Genomic DNA, 22647 nt, shown 5'->3' with positions numbered 1-22647 from the left:
CACATACAATTTGCTGAAGGGTCTGTTCCATTGCCATAGCACTCTATTATGCTGTCCCTCAATGATCCTGTGACAAGCAAGTGAAGGTTTCCAGAAACAGGTACTTTTCAAGGACAATGCCAAAAGGAAAAGTGATGCACAGGCAAAGTGCATGTAAGAATTTAACCAAGGATTAACACCATTGAAGAACTGGAATTTGTGCCAATGCACCAAACCTGCAGATGAAAATGCAGTGTCCAGTTTGATTGCAAACTGCAACAACCACCAGTTAGTAACATGATCCATGGAAATATCTGAATGCCTGCTGTTGTGATCTCAAGCATTTACCTGCGTCGAGTGAAATCCACCACCATAGTTCTGTTGCATCGTTGGCCACCTCGCAATCGGTGTTGCATCGTCGATATCATTCCTTGACAACGCTTGAAGCAAGGCATAAGCAGTGGTTTCCACAGTCATCGCAGAAGCCTGTGCTGCTTCAATTGGATACGGCTTCTCGTCCTCCAACAATGGAGGCTTTCCAGTTACCAACATCAGAATCTGTCATTTGTTAAAGGGATTAGCTGAGAATAAAGTTTACATCATATAGATTTTTGTTTGCATTTCACCAACACAACAATGGTTTTGCTGGTCAAGATCCAGCATTATCTCACCACTGATGTCTATAACATTCTCCATACTTTCCGCTCAGTGATGGGTCCTTTTGTTTGGGAAAAATAGGCACCTTCGAATGCAAATGAATCAAGATGAGCTTTAGTTTCTCATCAGGCTACATGGCAGTTATTACAAGATGTTACGAACAAAAGGTGAAGGAGCAGATGAAACCATTCACCAGTCTGGATGATCTTCTTGCCCTCATCCTGAGGAGGCATCACAGATCTTAACTTACACGCAATTCAAATTATTTCATGCAATGACAAGACTGAATGTTCCGGATACTGCAAATGCCATGGCACCTGGCAGCATCCCACAAACTGTACTGGAACAATGTGCCCCAAGGTCGCCACACCAACAGTAAATGTTTTCCAGTACATTTTTAAACACTTGCAACACTCACATTTCATCGAAAGATGACCTATCACGCAATCGGCAGACAAATTGTCCTGACCAATTATGACCTCAATGTATTCTCAATCATCAGCAAAGGAACGCAACATCTGGATGACAGTGCTGTCAAACAGCTGCACACTAAGGTCCAGTTTACTTTTCGTCAGGCTCACACTTCTCATAACCTCATTCAGGATTTCCCACAAATATGATCAGAGATCCTGAGCTTGAAAAGGAAGGAAACTGCAATCTGTCATTTCCACCAAGGCAACTTCTGATTGAATGTGGTGTGAAGCAGAGGAATAGAAAATTGAGTCAGTGGCATTCACTGGATACCTGCACTGGCTGAAGTCATGTCTTCACTTGAACCAAAGTGGAGACATGAACGTTCATTGAATATTGTCCAGGTGTCCAGCAGAATTCATGACTTTTCCAACAGTGAAGTCAACGATGAGAAAATACAGCGAGACTTGGACAACGATCAGGCTTGGCCTGATAAACGATAAGTAACATTTGCACCATACAAGTGCGAAGCAGCAATCAGCTCCAACAAGAGCGAATATGACCATATCACAAAATTCCATGTCCTTACCCTCACATCATCCTTACATTTTTTTAAATGTGCAAGTGTTATCCAAGCCATGCAGGGTAATGGGCCAAGTGTTGGAAATGAGGTTCGAACAATTCAGTGCTTGTCTTTGACTCTCACAGAATCCGTGAGCCTAAGAATTTAATTCTCCTGTACTGTCGCCCACTGAGGTGCTTGGCTATCCAATTAATCAAGGTTAACACTGATCTAAAACTAAACTGGAACGGTTATAAAATCAGCAGCTGCCAGGTCCGTGGTACAAACCGCCCTGCTGTGGGACAGGGTCAGGCAAATCCAAGTGAGTGATCGTGGTTGGAGACTCATTCGTTGGGGGCATAGTTTCTGTAGCCACATTTGAGATACCAGGGCTGTGTGTTGCTTCCCTGGTACCAAGGTCAAGGACATCTCTGAGTGGTTGCAAGAAATTCTTAAGGGGGAGGGTGAGCAGCCAGAGGCCATTGTGCGCATTGGTACCAATGACGTAGGTAGAAAGAGGGATGAGATCCTGTGGACTGTGTACAAGGAGTTAGCAAAGAGGCTGAAAGGCAGGACCTAGAAGGTAATAATTTATGGGTTGCCACGAGTGCCACATGTTAGTGAGTTAAGTCAGAGAAAGATAGGTGAGAAGAATGCATTGGTGAAGGAGCTGGTACTGGGGGCAGGCTTTCAGGTTCATGGATAATTGCGACCGCTTCTTTGGCAAGGGGTGACCTGTGTAAGAGGGATGGGTTGCACCTAAACTGAACGGGAACAAATACCCTCACAGGGAGGTTTGCTAGTGCTACTTGGGAGGATTTAAAGACTGGCAGGCAGCTGGGAACCAGAGCAGCAGGTCAGCAAGCAGATGAATTGATGGCAGGTACATGCTAGGACCAATAAATCAGAAAAGAATGGCAGTCAGAGACAGGTACATGAACATGATGGCACGAACAAGCTGAAATATGTTTATTTCACTGCCAGGAGTATTACAGGTAAGGCAGATGAGCTTAGAGCCTGGATCAGTACATGGGACTCTGATGTTGAGGCCATTACAGAGGCTTGGTTGAGACAGAGACCGGACTGGGTGCTCAATGTTCCAGGGTTTCATTGCTTTAGACAAGATAGAGGGGAAGATAAAAGAAGGAGGTGCTCTCCTAACCTGTGGGAAATGTTGCATCTGTACCTAGAAAGGACATTCTGGAAGGCTTGCCCACTGAGGCAACAGAGGTAGCGTTCAAAAATAAGATAGACACAATCACTCTGATCAGATTAAACTAATAGCCTGCTCCCCTTTTGCCACTGACACACTGAGGAACAAATATGTAGGCAGCTTTTGAAACAATGCGATAAGTCAGAGTTGTCACAGTCAGTGAATTTAACCTCCCCGGTATTGACTGGGACTCCCTTACAACAAGAGTTTACATGAGGCTGAATTTGTTAAGTCTATCCAAGAGAGTTTCTTGACACAGTACGTGGATAGAAGATGGGCCATACTGGACTTTGTCCTGGTCAGGTAACTGGTGAGAAGGGTGGGAAAGCATTTTGGAAATAGTGATCACAACTCCTTAAATTTTAAGATTGCTATGAAGAAGTATAAGTCAGGACCTTGGGGGAGAGTAAATTATATCAATTTTAGGTAGGAGCTGGGGAGTGTTAATTGGGAGGAGCTGTCACATTTGCCATATGGGAATTGTTTAAAGGCCTGCTTATGAGTTTAGGATCAGGAAGGAGGAAGGACAACGATGGCAAGGTAAAAGACCCTTGGATAATTGGGGAGGTTGTGAAGTTAGTCAAAAGGGAAAAACAAAAATATGTCAGGTTTAGGAAGCTAAAATCGAACAGGGCTGACATAAAGAAAGCAGAAAAAGAAAGGCGATCAAATGACCTTGGCAAGGAGGGTTGAAGGAAATCCCAAGGCATTCTGTGCATACATCTAAAACAAGGGGATAAATAGCAAGAAGGTACGACCATTCAGGATAAAGGAGGGAACTTGTGTTTGGAAGCAGAGGATGTGGGCAAGATCCTAAATTAAGTCCGTGCATCACTATTCACTCAGGCGAAGGGTGTGGAGGATAGTGGGATTTGTGTGGAGCATGCTCATATGATAACAGCATTTTGAAATCAAGAAAGAGCATTAAGGTGGATAAGTCCTCAGGACCCAATGGTATCTCCTCAAGGTTTTTGAGCGAGGTGAGAGAAGAGATTGTCGGGGCATTCAGCAATATCTTTGTATCCTTGGTAGCCACTGGAGGGGTACTGGAGGATTAGCAAGTTGCTAAATGTTCTTCTTCTGTTCAAGAAGGGAAATAGGGTCAATCCAGGAAACTCTCGACTAGCGAGTTTCTCATCGTTCATTGGAAGCTATTGGAGAGAATTCTTAGGGATTGTATTTATCTGTATTTGGAACAGCATGGCCTCATTCGGGACAGTCAGCATGGCTTTGTGCAGGGCAGGTCATGTCTTCCTAACTTGACTGAATTTTTTGAGGAGGTGACGAATGTGATCAATGAAGGTAGAGCAGTGGATATTGTTGACATGGATTTTAGCAATACTTTCAACAAGGTGCCTCATGATAGGATCATCCAGAAAATTAAGATGCACCGAGTCAATGGTGGCTTGGATGCTTGGATTCACAACTGGCTTGCCCAGAGAAGACAGAGGCAAGAGGTGGAATGGTGCTTTTCAGGCTGTAGATCCAGGACGATTGGTGTTCCGCAGGGATCTGTGCTGGGACCTCTGCTGTTTGTGGTCGATACAAAATGACTGAGGTGAAAATATAGATGGATGGGTTAGCAAGTTTGCAGACAATAGAATGATTGGGAGAATCAGGATGAGTGTCGACGTCATAAAAGGATACAGATCAGTTGCAGAAACGGCAAGTGGATTTTAATCCATTAAATGTGAGATGCTCCACTTTGGGAAATCAACTATTACAGAAAAATATACAGTTAATGGCACCCCTCAGTGCAGACACCCTCAGTGCAGAATTGTTAAGGTGGGGATGCAGGTGCACTCAATCTGTTCATTGAGAACTGTCGACGTGCTATCACCTCAATTTCTCTGTTCCCTGCACCAAACCCAACCTACGTCCTGCCCAACTGACTGCCCTCCACGCACTCATATCTCACCCTGACTTTGTTATTAAGCCTGCCGATAAGGTGGTGCTGTTGTGGTCTGGTGAGCTGAAGTCTACCTTGCAGAGGCTGAGCGCCAGCTCTCAGATACCTCCTCCGACTTCTCCTGGACCATGACCGCACCGGGCCACTGTATCTACTACAGTAACTGATCTTGGTCTATCTGGTGATCTTCCCCCTCTGTTTCCAAGCTGAAAGGCCACAGCTCCCCACAGGTTGCTCCTATGTCCCCCTAAAAATCCACAAATGAGACTGTCCTGGCAGACCCATTGTTTCAGCCTGTTCCTGCCCCACAGAACTCATCTCTTCCGACCTTGACTCAATCTTCTGTCCCCTGGTCCAAGCACTGCCCACATACATCCAGAAATACTCTGACATTTTACGCAGTTTTAAAAACATCAGTTTGCCGGTTCCAGCTGCGTCCTCTTTACCATGAACGTGTAATTCCTTTACACATCCATTCCCCACCAGGAGGTTCTTAGGGCTGTCCCCTTCTTCTTGGAGCAAAGACCTGTACATGCCCCTCCCACCACCACCCTCCTCCACTTGGTCGACCTCATCCTCACCCTCAACAACTTGTTGTTTAACTCCTCTCATTTTCTTCGGGTAAGAGGAGCAGCTCCGGGCACCTGCGTGGGCCCGAGTTAAACCTGTCTCTTCACGGGGTACGTGGAACATTCCCACCCACAACACTTTCTCCGATACATCAATGATATCATCCAGCTGCTTCTCTCTCTTGTCTGAAATTGGAAAACTTCATCAACTCCGCCTCCAATTTCCATCCTGCCCTCACTTTCACCTGCTCTACCTCTGACTCCACCCTTCCCTTCCTCAACATTTCTGCTTCCATTCCTGGGGGTAGGCTTCGCACTAATATCCATTACAAACTCTCTGACTCTCACAGCTACCTGGTCGATATATCCTCACACCCCACTTTCTGTAAAGACTCCAACCTCTTCTCTCACTTCCTCCATCTCCATCGAACATGTTCTCATGAGGCCAACATCAACAAGGGAGCCTCCAAAATGTCCATCTTCTTCCTCAACTGAGGATTCTCCGGCTCCGTGGTCGACAGGGCCCTCAACTGTGTCCAACCCAGCACTTTTGCCCTCACCTTTTCTCTTCCCTCCCAAGATAGCAATAAGGTTCCACTTGACCTTACCTATCAACCCACATACCCACATCCATACCAACCTCAGGCACCATTTCCACCACCACCAGCAGGATGCCGCCACCAGACACATATTCCCCTTCCCTCCCTTATCCGCCTTAACTGGATCACCAGGAGGAAATGCAAGCAGACACGGGGAGAACGTGCAAACTTCGCACAGACAGTTGCCCGAGGCTGCAGTGCGAACCACTGAGCCACCGTGCTGCCCAGAATCTTGGTGGTGTGGATGAGCAGAGAGATCTCGGTGTCCATGTGCGTAGATCCCTGAAAGTTGCCACGCAGATTGATAGGCTTGTTCAGAAGGCGTACGGCGTGTTAGGTTTTATTGGTACAGAGATTGAGTTTCGGAGCCATGAGGTCATGTTGCAGCTGTACAAAACACTGGTGCGGCCGCGCTTGGACTATTGCGTACAGTTCTGATCGCCACATTATTGGAAGGATTTGGAGGGGGTTTATTAGGATCTTGTCTGGTGTGGAAGGAAGGTCTTATGAGGAAAAGCTTCGGGACTTGAGGCTGTTTTTGTCAGAAGAAGGTGAAGAGGCAACTTAATAGAGACATACAAGATAATCAGAGGATTAGATAGGTGGACAGCGATAGTCTTTTTCCTCGATGGTGATGGTGAGCACGAGTGGAGATAGGTTTAAATTGAGGGGAGATAGATATGGGACACATGTCAGAGGGAGGTTCTTTATTCAGAGAGTAGTATGGGTACGGAATGCCCTGCCTGCAACAGGAGTAGATTGCCAAGTTTAAGGGCATTTAAATGAACATTGCTAAATATATGGATGGTAATGGAATAGTGTCGGTTAGATGGGCTTCAGGTTGGATTCACAGGTTGGTGCAACATCGAGGGCTGAAGGGCCTGTACTGCGCTGTAATGTTCTATGTTCTATGTCATAATACTTCAGTGAATTCTGGTTACCCTGCCGTAGGAAGAATGCTGTTAAACTATACAGAGTGCAAAAATAATTACAAAAGGTCATTGCCGGGACTGGAGGGTTTACGAGGAGTGGTGGATAGACTCGGACTTTTTCCCTGGAGGATCGGAGATGAAGGGGTGACTTCCAGAGGTGTAAAAAATCATGATGGGCATTGATAAGGGGAATAACCAAGGTAGGGGAGTCCAAAGCTAGAAGGGAGTAGGTTCAAATGTGAAAGGGAAAGATTTAAAAGTGACCCGACCGGCAACTTTTCCCACACAGAGGGTGGTGCGTGAATGCAATGAGCTGCCGACAGACGTGGTAGAGGCAGATAAAATTTCTGTATTTAAAAGACATTTGGACAGGTACACAATGAGGAAAGGTTTAGACGGATACCAAACGCAGGCAAATGGGACCGGTTAAGTTTGGGACACCTGATCAGTACAGATGATTAGGAGTGAGGGTCCTGATTCTGTGCTGTATGACTCTATGAATCTATGACTGAAGAGCTAACTAGGTGTGTGGATGAGGGCAATGCATTTGACACAGTCTACTTGGGCTTCAGCAGAGCTTTTGACAAGATTCCCCATTTGAAGACTGTTAGAACAGGAAACAGTCCATGGGATCCGAGGACACATGTGCACAGGAAATCATAACTCATGTAATTTGAATGAGTTTTTTAAAGTAGGAATGAAGAGCATTGATTGAGGCAGAAACATGGACGTATATGGGTTTCAGTAAGGCGTTCAAGAAGGTTCCTCACAGTAGTCCAGTAGGGAAGTTAAATCACACGGAGCACAGGGAGAGCTAGCCATAGAAGATAGAACATAGAACATTACAGCACAGTACAGGCCCTTCGGCCCTTGATCTTGTGCTGACCTGTCATGCCGATCTCAAGCCCATCTAACCTGCACTATTCCATGTACGTCCATATGCTTGTCCAATGACCACTTAAATGTACCTGAAGTTGGCGAATCTACTACCGTTGCAGGCAAAGCGTTCCATTCCCTTACTACTGTCTGAGTAAAGAAACTACCTCTGACATCTGTCCTGTATCTTTCACCCCTCAATTTAAAGCTCTGCCCCCACGTGCTCGCCATCACCATCCTAGGAAAAAGGCTCTCCCTATCCACCCTATCTCACCCTCTGATTATTTTATATGTTTCAATTAAGTCACCCCTCAACCTTCTTCTCTCTAATGACGACAGCCTCAAGTCCCTCAGCCTTTCCTCGTAAGACCTTCCCTCCATACCAGGCAACATCCTAGTAAATCTCCTCTGCACCCTTTCCAAAGCTTCCACATCCTTCTTATAATGCGGTGACCAGAACTGTATACAATACTCCAATGTGGCCGCTTCAGAGTTTTGTACAGCTTCACCATAACCTCTTGGTTCCGGAACTCGATCCCTCTATTAATCAAAGCTAAAACACTGTATGCCTTCTTAACAGCCCTGTCAACCTGGGTGGCAACTTTCAAGGATCTGTGTTCATGGACACCGAGATCTCTCCGCTCATCTATACTACTAAGAATCTTACCATTGGCCCTGTACTTTGCCTTCTGGTTACTCCTGCCGAAGTGCATCACCTCACGCTTGTCTGCATTAAACTCCATTTGCCACCTCTCAGCCCAGCTCTGCAGCTTATCTGTGTCTCTCTGCAACCAATCCTTTGTCACAATCCACAACTCCACCTATCTTAGTGTTGTCTGCAAATTTCCTAACTCATCCTTCACTGCCCTCATCCAGGTCATTTATAAAAATGACAAACAGCAGTGGACCCAACACCGACCCTTGCGGTACCACCAGAAACTGGTCTCCAGGATGAACGTTTCCCATCAACTACCACCCTCTGTCTTCTTTCAGCAGGCCAAATTCCGATCCAAACTGCTATATCTCCCACAATTCCATTCCTCTGCATTTTGTACAATAGTCTGTTATGGGGAACCTTATCGAACGCCTTGCTGAAATCCATATACACCACATCAACCGGTTTCCTCTCATCTATCTGTTTGGTCACCTTCTCAAAGAACTCAATAAGGTTTGTGAGGCACGACCTACCCTTCACAAAACTGTGCTGACTATCCCTAATCAATTTATTCTTTTCTAGATGATTATAAATCCTGTCCCTTAGAACCTTTTCCAACACTTTACCAACAACTGAGGTAAGGCTCACTGGCCGATAATTACCATGGTTGTCTCTACTCCCCTTCTTGAACAGGAGAACCACAATTGCTATCCTCCAGTCATCTGGCACTATTCCTGTAGACAATGATGAGTTAAAGATCAATGCCAAAGGCTCGGCAATCTCCTCCCTGGATTCCCCGAGGATCCGAGGATAAATCCCATCCGGCCCAGGGGTCATAGCTGTCTTCACCCTCTGTAGGATTTCAAATACCTCTTCCTTGTGAACCTCAATCCCACCTAGTCCAGTAGCCTGTATCTCTGTATTCTCCTCGACAACATTGTCGTTTTCTAGAGTGAATACTGTTGAAAAATATTCATTTCACGCTTCCCCTATCTCATCTGACTCCACACACAACTTCCCACTACTATCCTTGATTGGGCCTAATCTTACTTTTCTCATTCTTTTATTTCTTAAATACCGATAGAAAACCTTACGGTTTACCCTGATCCTATCCGCCAACAACTTCTCAAATCTCCTCCTGGCTCTTCTGAGCTCTCTCTTTCGGTCTTTCCTGGCTACCTTGTAACCCTCAAGCACCCTGACTGAGCATTCACATCTGAGAGTAACAGAAGCCTTCTGCTTCCTCTTGACCAGAGATTCCGCTTCCTTCGTAAACCACGGCTCCCGCGCTCTACAGCTTCCTCCCGGCCTGACAGGTACATACTTATCTAGGATACACAGGAACTTTTCCTTGAATAAGCTCTACATTTCTATTGTGCCCATCCCTTGCAGTTTCCTTCCCCATCCTATGCTCCCAAAATCTTGCCAAATCTCATCGGAATTGCCTTTCCCCCAGATAACTCTTGCCCAGTGGTGTACACCTCTACCTTTCCATCACTAAAGTAAACATAACAGAATTGTGATCGCTGAGGTTGGCAGTTTATTATCTTAGAATTGTGATCGCTATCACCAAGGTGATCACCTACTTCCAAATCTAACACCTGGCCAGGCTCATGACCCAGTTCCAAATCTGATGCGGTCACTGCACTCCAATTCCATTAGTCACTACATCCCACTTCCCTCAGTCACTGCACCCCAAGGCCCGTCAGGCACTGCATCCCTATTACCTCATTCACTCCTTCCCATTACGTCAGTCACTGCATCCCATTTCACTCAGTCACTACATCCCACTTCACGCAGTCACTGCCTCCCATTACCCTCAGTCACTGCATCCCATTTCCCACGGTCACATCATCCCATTTCACTCAGTGACTGCATCCCATTTCACTCAGTCACTGCCTCCCATTTCAGTGAGTCACACCCTCCCATTTCAGTGAGTCACACCCTCCCATTTCAGTGAGTCACACCCTCCCATTTCAGACAGTCACTGCATCCCATGTCCCCAGAGTCACTGCGTCCCATTACACTCAGTCACTGCATCCTATTTCCCTCAGTCACTGCATCACATTTCACTCAGTCTCTGCTTCCAATTTCCCTCAGTCACTGCATCCCAGTTCACTCAGTCACTGCATCCCATTTCCCTCAGTAACTGCATCCCATTTCCCTCAGTAACTGCATCCCATTTCCCTCAGTCACTGCAAACCATTTCTGACAGTCACTGCAACCCATTTCACACAGTCACTGCATCTCCTTCCCCTCAGTCACTGCATCTCCTTCCCCTCAGTCACTGCATCCCCTTACCCTCAGGCACAGCATTCCATTTCCCAGAGTCACTGCATCTCCTTTCCCTCAGTCACTGCATCTCATTTCCCTCAGTCACTGCATCCCATTTCACTCAGCCACTGCATCCCATTTCACTCAGTCATTGCATCCTTTTTCACTCAGTCATTGCATCCTTTTTCACTCAGTCACTGCATCCCATTTGACTCAGTCACTGCATCCTATTTAACGGAGACGTTGAATCCTATTCAACTGAGACAGTGCATCCATTTCCATCAGTCACCGCACCCGATTCCCGACAGTCACCGCATTCCATTTCCCTCAGTCACCGCATCCCATTTCCCTCAGTCACCGCATCCCATTTCACTCAGTCACGCATCCCATTTCACTCAGTCACTGCACCCCATTACCCTCAGTCACTGCATCACATTACCCTCAGTCACGGCATCCAATTACCCTCAGTCACGGCATCCCATTTCACTCATTCACAGCTTCCCATTTCACTCAGTCACTGCATGCCATTTCCCACAGGGATGGCATCTCCTTTCCATCAGTCAACGCATCACATTTCACTCAGTCACTGCATCCCATTTCATTCAGTCACTGCATCCATTTCCCCACAGTCTCCGCATCACATTTCACAGAGACACGGCGTCCCATTTCACTTCGCCACTGCAACCCGTTACCCTCAGTCACAGCTTCCCGTTTCCACAGTCACTGTCTCCTTTCCCCAAGTCACTGCATCCCATCTCCACGGTCACTTGCACCCATTTCATTCAATCACTGACTCCCATTTCCATCACTCACTGCATCCCATTTCCAAAAGTCACTGCATCCTATTTCCCTCAGTAACTGCATCCCATTTCCCTCAGTCACTGCATCCCATTTCCATCAGTCAGTGCATCCCATTTCCCTCAGTCAGTGCATCCCATTTCCCTCAGTCAGTGCATCCCATTTCACTCAGTCCGTGCATCCCATTTGCATCAGACACTGCATTTAATCTCCATCAGTCACTGCATCCCACTTCACACAGTCATTGCAGCTCATTTCACGCAGTCACTGCATCCTATTTCCCTCAGTCACTGCATCCCAATTCACTCAGTCACTGCATCCCATTTCACGCAGCCACTGCACCCCACTTCACTCAGTCACCGCATCCCATTTCACTCAGTCACTGCATCCCATTTCACTCAGTCACTACATCCCATTACACTCAGTCACGGCGTCCCATTTCACTCAGTCACGGCGTCCCATTTCACTCAGTCACGGCGTCCCACTTCACGCAGTCACCGCATCCCATTTCACTCAGTCACTGCATCCCATTTCACTCAGTCACTACATCCCATTACACTCAGTCACGGCGTCCAATTTCACTCAGTCACGGCGTCCCATTTCACTCAGTCATGGCGTCCCACTTCACGCAGTCACTGCCTCCCATTTCAGTCAGTGACTGCATCCCATTTCAGTCAGTCACTGCATCTCATTTCAATCAGTCAATGCATCCCATTTCACTCAGTCTCAGCATCCCATATCACTCAGGCACTGCATCCCATTTCCATCAGTCACTGCATCCCATTTCCTTCAGTCACTGCATCCCATTTCACTCAGTTACTGCATCCCTTCTAACGGAGACAGTGAATCCTATTCAACTGCAACAGTGAATCCATTTCGATCATCACCACACCCAATTCCCCACAGTCATGGCATCACATTACACTCAGTCACTGCATCCCATTACAGTCAGTCACTGCATCCTATTTCCCTCAGTCACTGCGTCCCATTTCACTCAGTCAGTGCATCCCATTTTCATCAGTTTGGGCGTCCCATTTCACTCAGTCACGACATCCCATTTCACGCAGCCACTGCATCCCATTTCACGCCGCCACTGCACCCCATTACACTCAGTCACTGCATCCCATTACCGTCAGCCACTGCATCCCATTACCGTCAGCCACTGCATCCCATTTCACTCAGTCACTGCATCCCATTTCCCTCAGTAACTGCATCCCATTTCACTCAGTCAATGCATCTGCTTTCCCTCAGTCACAGCATCCCAATTCACTGAGACAGTGAATCTCATTGAACTGAAACGGTGCATCCCATTACCCTCAGTCACAGCATTCCATTTCCCAGAGTCATTGCATCTCCTTTCCCTCAGTCAGTGCATCCCATTACCCTCAGTCACTGCATCCCATTTCACTCAGCCACTGCATCCCATTTCACTCAGTCATTGCATCCTTTTTCACTCAGTCACTGCATCCCATTTCACTCAGTCACTGCATCCCATTTAACGGAGACGTTGAATCCTGTTCAACTGAGACAGTGCATCCATTTCCATCAGTCACCGCACCCGATTCCCGACAGTCACCGCATTCCATTTCCCTCAGTCACCGCATCCCATTTCCCTCAGTCACCGCATCCCATTTCACTCAGTCACCGCATCCCATTTCACTCAGTCACGCATCCCATTTCCATCAGTCACTGCACCCCATTTCACTCAGTCACTGCGTCACACTACCCTTAGTCACTGCATCACATTACCCTCAGTCACTGCATCACATTACCCTCAGTCACTGCATCACATTACCCTCAGTCACGGCATCCCATTTCACTCATTCACAGCTTCACATTTCACTCAGTCACTGCATGCCATTTCCCACAGGGACGGCATCTCCTTTCCATCAGTCAACGCATCACATTTCACTCAGTCACTGCATCCCATTTCATTCAGTCACTGCATCCATTTCCCCACAGTCTCCGCATCACATTTCACAGAGACACGGCGTCCCATTTCACTTCGCCACTGCAACCCCTTACCCTCAGTCACAGCTTCCCGTTTCCACAGTCACTGCATCTCCTTTCCCCAAGTCACTGCATCCCATCTCCACGGTCACTTGCACCCATTTCATTCAATCACTGACTCCCATTTCCATCACTCACTGCATCCCATTTCCAAAAGTCACTGCATCCTATTTCCCTCAGTAACTGCATCCCATTTCCCTCAGTCAGTGCATCCCATTTCCCTCAGTCCGTGCATCCCATTTCCCTCAGTCCGTGCATCCCATTTCCCTCAGTCCGTGCATCCCATTTCCCTCAGTCCGTGCATCCCATTTCCCTCAGTCCGTGCATCCCATTTGCATCAGACACTGCATTTAATCTCCATCAGTCACTGCATCCCATTTCACTCAGTCACTGCATCCCATTTCACTCAATCACTGCATCCCATTTCACTCAGTCACTGCATCCCATTTCACTCAGTCACTGCATCCCATTTCCCTCAGTCACTGCATCCCATTTCCCTCAGTCAGTGCATCCCATTTCCCTCAGTCAGTGCATCCCATTTCCCTCAGTCCGTGCATCCCATTTCCCTCAGTCCGTGCATCCCATTTCCCTCAGTCCGTGCATCCCATTTCCCTCAGTCCGTGCATCCCATTTCCCTCAGTCCGTGCATCCCATTTGCATCAGACACTGCATTTAATCTCCATCAGTCACTGCATCCCACTTCACACAGTCACTGCATCCCATTTCACTCAGTCACTGCATCCCATTTCACTCAGTCACTGCATCCCATTTCACTCAGTCACTGCATCCCATTTCACTCAGTCACTGCATCCCATTTCACTCAGTCACTGCATCCCATTTGCATCAGACACTGCATCTCACTTCACTCATTCACTGCATCCCATTTCCCACAGTCACTGCATCCCATTTCACTCAGTCACTGCATCCCATTTCACTCAGTCACTGCATCCCATTTCACTCAGTCACTGCATCCCATTTCACTCAGTCCCTGCATCCCATTTCACTCAGTCACTGCATCCCATTTCACTCAGTCACTACATCCCATTTCCCACAGTCACTGCATCCCATTTCCCACAGTCACGGCATCTCCTTTCCCTCAGTTACTGCGCCTCATTTCCTCACTCAGTGCAACCCATTTCCCACATTTACCTCAGTCATTGCATCCCATTACCCTCAGTCACTGCAACCCATTTCCCACAGTCACTGCATCGCATTTCACTCAGTCACTGCATCCCATTTAACTGAGACAGTGAATCTCATTGAACTGAGACAGTGCATCCCATTTCCCTCAGTCACAGCATCTCCTTTAACTCAGTCACAAAATCCCCTTTCACTCAATCACTGTATCCCATTTCACACAGTCACTGCACCCCATTTCACAGAGTCACTGCAGCCCATTTCACTCAGTCACTGCAGCCCATTTCACTCAGTCACTGCAGCCCATTTCACTCAGTCACTGCAGCCCATTTCACTCAGTCACTGCAGCCCATTTCACTCAGTCACTGCCTCCCTTTTCCCACAGTCACTGCAAAATTTTCCCACAGTCACTGCAACCCATTTCGCTCAGTCACTGCATCCCATTTCCCTCAGTCACTGCATCCCATTTCCCTGAGTCACTGCATCCCATTTCCCTCAGTCACTGCATCCCATTTCCTTCAGTCACTGCATCCCATTTCCCTCAGTGACTGCATCCCATTTGCATCAGACACTGCATTCAATTTCCATCAGTCACTGCATCTCACTTCACTCATTCACTGCATCCCATTTCCCACAGTCACTGCATCCCATTTCCCACAGTCACTGCATCCCATTTCCCACAGTCACTGCATCCCATTTCCCACAGTCACTGCATCCCATTTCCCTTAGTCAATGCATCCCATTTCACGCAGTCACTGCATCCCATTTCACGCAGTTACTGCATCCCATTTCACGCAGTTACTGCATCCCATTTCCCTAAGTCACTGCATCCCATTTCACGCAGTCACTGCATCCCATTTCACGCAGTCACTGCATCACATTTCACGCAGTCACTGCATCACATTTCACGCAGTCACTGCATCCCATTTCACAGAGTCACTGCATCCTGTTTCTCATCTGATGCTGCATTCAAGTTACGTCAGGTACTGCATCCCATTTCCTCAGTCACTGCATCCCATTTCCCTCAGTCACTGCGTCCCATTTCACTCAGTCACTGCATCCCATTTCCCTCGGTCACTGTATCCCATTTCCGTCGGCCACTGCATCCCATTTCACTCAGTCACTGCATCCCATTTCCCTCAGTAACTGCATCCCATTTCACTCAGTCACTGCATCTGCTTTCCCTCAGTCACTGCATCCCAATTCACTGAGACAGTGAATCTCACTGAACTGAAACGGTGCATCCCATTACCCTCAGTCACAGCATTCCATTTCCCAGAGTCATTGCATCTCCTTTCCCTCAGTCAGTGCATCCCATTACCCTCAGTCACTGCAGCCCATTTCACTCAGTCACTGCAGCCCATTTCACTCAGTCACAGCTTCCCATTTCACTCAGTCACTGCCTCCCTTTTCCCACAGTCACTGCAAAATTTTCCCACAGTCACTGCAACCCATGTCCCTCAGTCACTGCATCCCATTTCCCTCAGTCACTGCATCCCATTTCCCTCAGTCACTGCATCCCATTTCCCTCAGCCACTGCATCCCATTTCACTCAGTGACTGCATCCCATTTCACTCAGTGACTGCATCCCATTTCACTCAGTGACTGCATCCCATTTCACTCAGTGACTGCATCCCATTTGCATCAGACACTGCATTCAATTTCCATCAGTCACTGCATCTCACTTCACTCATTCACTGCATCCCATTTCCCACAGTCACTGCATCCCATTTCACACAGTCACTGCATCCCATTTCACACAGTCACAGCATCCCATTTCACTCAGTCACTGCCTCCCTTTTCCCACAGTCACTGCAAAATTTTCCCACAGTCACTGCAACCCATGTCCCTCAGTCACTGCATCCCATTTCCCTCAGTCACTGCATCCCATTTCCCTCAGTCACTGCATCCCATTTCCCTCAGTCACTGCATCCCATTTCCCTCAGCCACTGCATCCCATTTCCCTCAGCCACTGCATCCCATTTCACTCAGTGACTGCATCCCATTTCACTCAGTGACTGCATCCCATTTCACTCAGTGACTGCATCCCATTTGCATCAGACACTGCATTCAATTTCCATCAGTCACTGCATCTCACTTCACTCATTCACTGCATCCCATTTCCCACAGTCACTGCATCCCATTTCACACAGTCACTGCATCCCATTTCACACAGTCACAGCATCCCATTTCACACAGTCACTGCATCCCATTTCACACAGTCACAGCATCCCATTTCACACAGTCACTGCATCCCATTTCACACAGTCACAGCATCACATTTCACACAGTCACAGCATCACATTTCACACAGTCACAGCATCACATTTCACACAGTCACTTCATCTCGTTTCCCACAGTCACTGCATCCCATTTCCCACAGTCACTGCATCCCATTTCCCACAGTCACAGCATCACATTTCACACAGTCACTGCATCCCATTTCACTCAGTCACTGCATCCTATTTAACGGAGACGTTGAATCCTGTTCAACTGAGACAGTGCATCCATTTCCATCAGTCACCACACCCGATTCCCGACAGTCACCGCATTCCATTTCCCTCAGTCACCGCATCCCATTTCCCTCAGTCACCGCATCCCATTTCCCTCAGTCACCGCATCCCATTTCACTCAGTCACGCATCCCATTTCCATCAGTCACTGCACCCCATTTCACTCAGTCACTGCGTCACACTTCCCTCAGTCACTGCATCACATTACCCTCAGTCACTGCATCACATTACCCTCAGTCACGGCATCCAATTACCCTCAGTCACGGCATCCCATTTCACTCATTCACAGCTTCACATTTCACTCATTCACAGCTTCACATTTCACTCATTCACAGCTTCACATTTCACTCAGTCACTGCATGCCATTTCCCACAGGGACGGCATCTCCTTTCCATCAGTCAACGCATCACATTTCACTCAGTCACTGCATCCCATTTCATTCAGTCACTGCATCCATTTCCCCACAGTCTCCGCATCACATTTCACAGAGACACGGCGTCCCATTTCACTTCGCCACTGCAACCCCTTACCCTCAGTCACAGCTTCCCGTTTCCACAGTCACTGCATCTCCTTTCCCCAAGTCACTGCATCCCATCTCCACGGTCACTTGCACCCATTTCATTCAATCACTGACTCCCATTTCCATCACTCACTGCATCCCATTTCCAAAAGTCACTGCATCCTATTTCCCTCAGTAACTGCATCCCATTTCCCTCAGTCCGTGCATCCCATTTCCCTCAGTCCGTGCATCCCATTTCCCTCAGTCCGTGCATCCCATTTCCCTCAGTCCGTGCATCCCATTTCCCTCAGTCCGTGCATCCCATTTCCCTCAGTCCGTGCATCCCATTTGCATCAGACACTGCATTTAATCTCCATCAGTCACTGCATCCCATTTCACTCAGTCACTGCATCCCATTTCACTCAATCACTGCATCCCATTTCACTCAGTCACTGCATCCCATTTGCATCAGACACTGCATCCCATTTGCATCAGTCACTGCATCTCACTTCACTCATTCACTGCATCCCATTTCACTCAGTCACTGCATCCCATTTCACTCAGTCCCTGCATCCCATTTCACTCAGTCCCTGCATCCCATTTCACTCAGTCACTGCATCCCATTTCACTCAGTCACTACATCCCATTTCCCACAGTCACTGCATCCCATTTCCCACAGTCACGGCATCTCCTTTCCCTCAGTTACTGCGCCTCATTTCCTCACTCAGTGCAACCCATTTCCCACATTTACCTCAGTCATTGCATCCCATTACCCTCAGTCACTGCAACCCATTTCCCACAGTCACTGCATCGCATTTCACTCAGTCACTGCATCCCATTTAACTGAGACAGTGAATCTCATTGAACTGAGACAGTGCATCCCATTTCCCTCAGTCACAGCATCTCCTTTAACTCAGTCACAAAATCCCCTTTCACTCAATCACTGTATCCCATTTCACACAGTCACTGCACCCCATTTCACAGAGTCACTGCACCCCATTTCACAGAGTCACTGCAGCCCATTTCACTCAGTCACTGCACCCCATTTCACAGAGTCACTGCAGCCCATTTCACTCAGTCACTGCAGCCCATTTCACTCAGTCACTGCAGCCCATTTCACTCAGTCACAGCTTCCCATTTCACTCAGTCACAGCTTCCCATTTCACTCAGTCACTGCCTCCCTTTTCCCACAGTCACTGCAAAATTTTCCCACAGTCACTGCAACCCATGTCCCTCAGTCACTGCATCCCATTTCCTTCAGTCACTGCATCCCATTTCCCTCAGTCACTGCATCCCATTTCCCTCAGTCACTGCATCCCATTTCCCTCAGTCACTGCATCCCATTTCCCTCAGCCACTGCATCCCATTTTACTCAGTGACTGCATGCCATTTGCATCAGACACTGCATTCAATTTCCATCAGTCACTGCATCTCACTTCACTCATTCACTGCATCCCATTTCCCACAGTCACTGCATCCCATTTCACACAGTCACTGCATCCCATTTCACACAGTCACAGCATCACATTTCACACAGTCACAGCATCACATTTCACACAGTCACAGCATCACATTTCACACAGTCACTTCATCTCGTTTCCCACAGTCACTGCATCCCATTTCCCACAGTCACTGCATCCCATTTCCCTTAGTCAATGCATCCCATTTCACGCAGTCACTGCATCCCATTTCACGCAGTTACTGCATCCCATTTCCCTAAGTCACTGCATCCCATTTCACGCAGTCACTGCATCACATTTCACGCAGTCACTGCATCACATTTCACGCAGTCACCATCACATTTCACTCAGTCACTGCATCTCCTTTCCATCAGTCACTGCATCTCGTTTCCATCAGTCACTGCATCTCACTTCACTCATTCACTGCATCCCATTTCACGCAGTCACTGCATCCCATTTCACAGAGTCACTGCATCCTGTTTCTCATCTGATGCTGCATTCAAGTTCCGTCAGGTACTGCATCCCATTTCCTCAGTCACTGCATCCCATTTCCCTCAGTCACTGCGTCCCATTTCTCTCAGTCACTACATCCCATTTCCAAACAGTCATTGCATCCAATTTCACTCTCTCACTGCATTCAATTTCCATCTGTCACTGCATCCCATTTCACTCAGTCACGGCATCCCATTTCCCTCAGTCACGGCATCCCATTTAACGGAGACAGTGAATCCCATTTAACGGAGACAGTGAATCCCATTTAACGGAGACAGTGAATCCTATTCAACTGAGACAGTGAATGTATTTCCATCAATCACCACACCCAATGCCACACAGTCACTGCATCCCATTTCCATCACTCACTGCATCCCATTTCACTCAGTCACTGCATCCCATCTCCATCAGTCACGGCATCCGATTTCCATCAGTCACTGCAGCTCCTTTCCCTCAGTCACTGCATCCCATTTCAGTCAGTCACTGCATCCCATTTCAGTCAGTCACTGCATCCCATTTCCCTCAGTCACTGCATCCCATTCCCCTCAGTCACTGCATCGCATTAACCTCAGTCACTGCATGCCATTTCCCACAGTGACTGCATCCCATTTCATTTAGGCACTGCATCCCAGTTCAATCATTCACTGCATCCCAGTTCACTCAGTCGCTGCATCCCAGTTCACTCAGTCGCTGCATCCCATTCCCCTCAGTCACTGCATCCGATTTCCAACAGTCCCTGCAGCCCAATTAACGGTCACTGCATCCCATTTCACTCAGTCACTGCATCCCAGGACACTCAGTCACTGCATCCCCGTTCACTCAGTCACTGCATCCCCGTTCACTCAGTCACTGCATCCCAGTTCCATCAGTCACTGCACCCCATTTCAATCAGTCACTGCACCCCATTTCACTCATTCACAGCTTCCCATTTCACTCATTCACAGCTTCCCATTTCACTCATTCACAGCATGCCATTTCCAACAGTGTCGGCATCTCCTTTCCATCAGTCAACGCATCACATTTCACTCAGTCACTGCATCCCATTTCATTCAGTCACTGCATCCATTTCCCCACAGTCTCCGCATCACATTTCACAGAGACACGGCGTCCCATTTCACTTCGCCACTGCAACCCGTTACCCTCAGTCACAGCATCCCATTTCCCACAGTCACTGCATCCCATTTCACTCAGTCACTGCATCCCATTTCACTCAGTCACTGCATCCCATTTCACTCAGTCACTGCATCCCATTTCACTCAGTCACTGCATCCCGTTTCACACAGTCACTGCATCCCGTTTCACACAGTCACTGCATCTCGTTTCCCACAGTCACTGCATCCCATTTCCCACAGTCACTGCATCCCATTTCACGCAGACACTGCATCACATTTCACGCAGTCACTGCATCACACTTCACGCAGTCACGGCATCACACTTCACGCAGTCACGGCATCACATTTCACTCTGTCACTGCATCACATTTCACGCAAACACTGCATCCCATTTCACACAGTCACTGCATCCCGTTTCTCATCTGACGCTTCATTCAAGTTCCGTCAGGTACTGCATCCCATTTCACTCAGCCACTGCATCCCATTTCACTCAGCCACTGCATCCCATTTCACTCAGCCACTGCATCCCACATCACTCAGCCACTGCATCCCACATCACTCAGTCACTGCATCCCATTTCACTCAGTCACTGCCTCCCATTTTCCTCAGTCACTGCAACCCATTTCCCACAGTCACTGCGTCTCCTTTCCCTCAGTCACCGCATCCCATTTCACTCAGTCAGCGCATCCCATTTCCCTCAGTCACTGAATCCCATTTAACTGAGACAGTGAATCTCATTGAACTGAGACGGTGCATCCCATTACCCTCAGTCACAGCATTCCATTTCCCACAGTCACTTCATCTCCTTTCCCTCAGTCAATGCATGTCATTTCCCTCAGTCAATGCATCTCATTTCCCTCAGTCAATGCATCTCATTTCCCTCAGTCACTGCATCCCATTTCACTCAGCCACTGCATCCCATTTCACTCAGCCACTGCATCCCATTTCACTCAGCCACTGCATCCCATTTCACTCAGCCACTGCATCCCATATCACTCAGCCACTGCATCCCATATCACTCAGCCACTGCATCCCATATCACTCAGTCACTGCATCCCATTTCCCTCAGTCACAGCATCCCATTTCACTCAGTCAGCGCATCCCATTTCCCTCAGTCACTGCATCCCATTTCACTCAGCCACTGCATCCCATTTCAATCAGCCACTGCTTCCCATTTCACTCAATCACTGCATCCCATTTCACTCAGTCACAGCATTCCATTTGACTCAGTCACTACATGCTATTTAACGGAGACAGTGAATCCTATTCAACTGAGACAGTGCATCCTATTTCACTCAGTCACTGCATCCCATTACCCTCAGTCACTGCATCCCATTTCACTCAGGCACTCCCTCCCAAATTCAGTCAGTCACTACCTCCCATTTCACTCAGTCACAGCAGCCCCTTTCACTCAGTCACAGCAGCCCCTTTCACTCAGTCACTGCATCCCATTTCACTCAGTGACTGCATCCCATTTCCCTCAGTCACTGCCTCCCTTTTCCCAGTGTCACTGCAATCCTTTCCTGCAGTCACTGCATCGCATTTCACTCAGTCACTGCATCCCATTTAACTGAGACAGTGAATCTCATTGAACTGAGACAGTGCATCCCATTTCCCTCAGTCACAGCATCTCCTTTAACTCATTCACAGCTTCCCATTTCACTCATTCACAGCTTCCCATTTCACTCAGTCACTGCAACCCATTTCCCTCAGTCACTGCAACCCATTTCACAGAGTCACTGCACCCCATGTCACTCAGTCACTGCAGCCCATTTCACTCATTCACAGCTTCCCATTTCACTCATTCACAGCTTCCCATTTCACTCAGTCACTGCAACCCATTTCCCTCAGTCACTGCAACCCATTTCCCTCAGTCACTGCACCCCATGTCACTCAGTCACTGCAGCCCATTTCACTCATTCACAGCTTCCCATTTCACTCATTCACAGCTTCCCATTTCACTCAGTCACTGCATCCCATTTCCCTCAGTC

General features: G+C 47.9%; 1 long non-coding RNA gene across 2 annotated transcripts in view; it reads right to left on the bottom strand.

Annotated features, from left to right (window-relative positions):
• Window positions 1–360: 360 nt before the first annotated feature.
• The window catches only part of LOC132207583 (uncharacterized), a 96198-nt gene continuing 73911 nt past the window's right edge, over window positions 361–22647 (bottom strand). For both annotated transcript variants that reach the window (XR_009443595.1, XR_009443596.1), the window contains one exon: window positions 361–537. This is a non-coding gene — a long non-coding RNA (uncharacterized LOC132207583). The remainder of the gene's footprint in view (window positions 538–22647) is intronic.

This window comes from Stegostoma tigrinum, unplaced genomic scaffold, assembly GCF_030684315.1.
Source record: "Stegostoma tigrinum isolate sSteTig4 unplaced genomic scaffold, sSteTig4.hap1 scaffold_104, whole genome shotgun sequence".
NCBI classification, from domain to species: Eukaryota; Metazoa; Chordata; class Chondrichthyes; order Orectolobiformes; family Stegostomatidae; genus Stegostoma; species Stegostoma tigrinum.
Note: the sequence above shows the minus strand (reverse complement) of the source record. Positions and strands in the feature narration are given on the sequence as shown.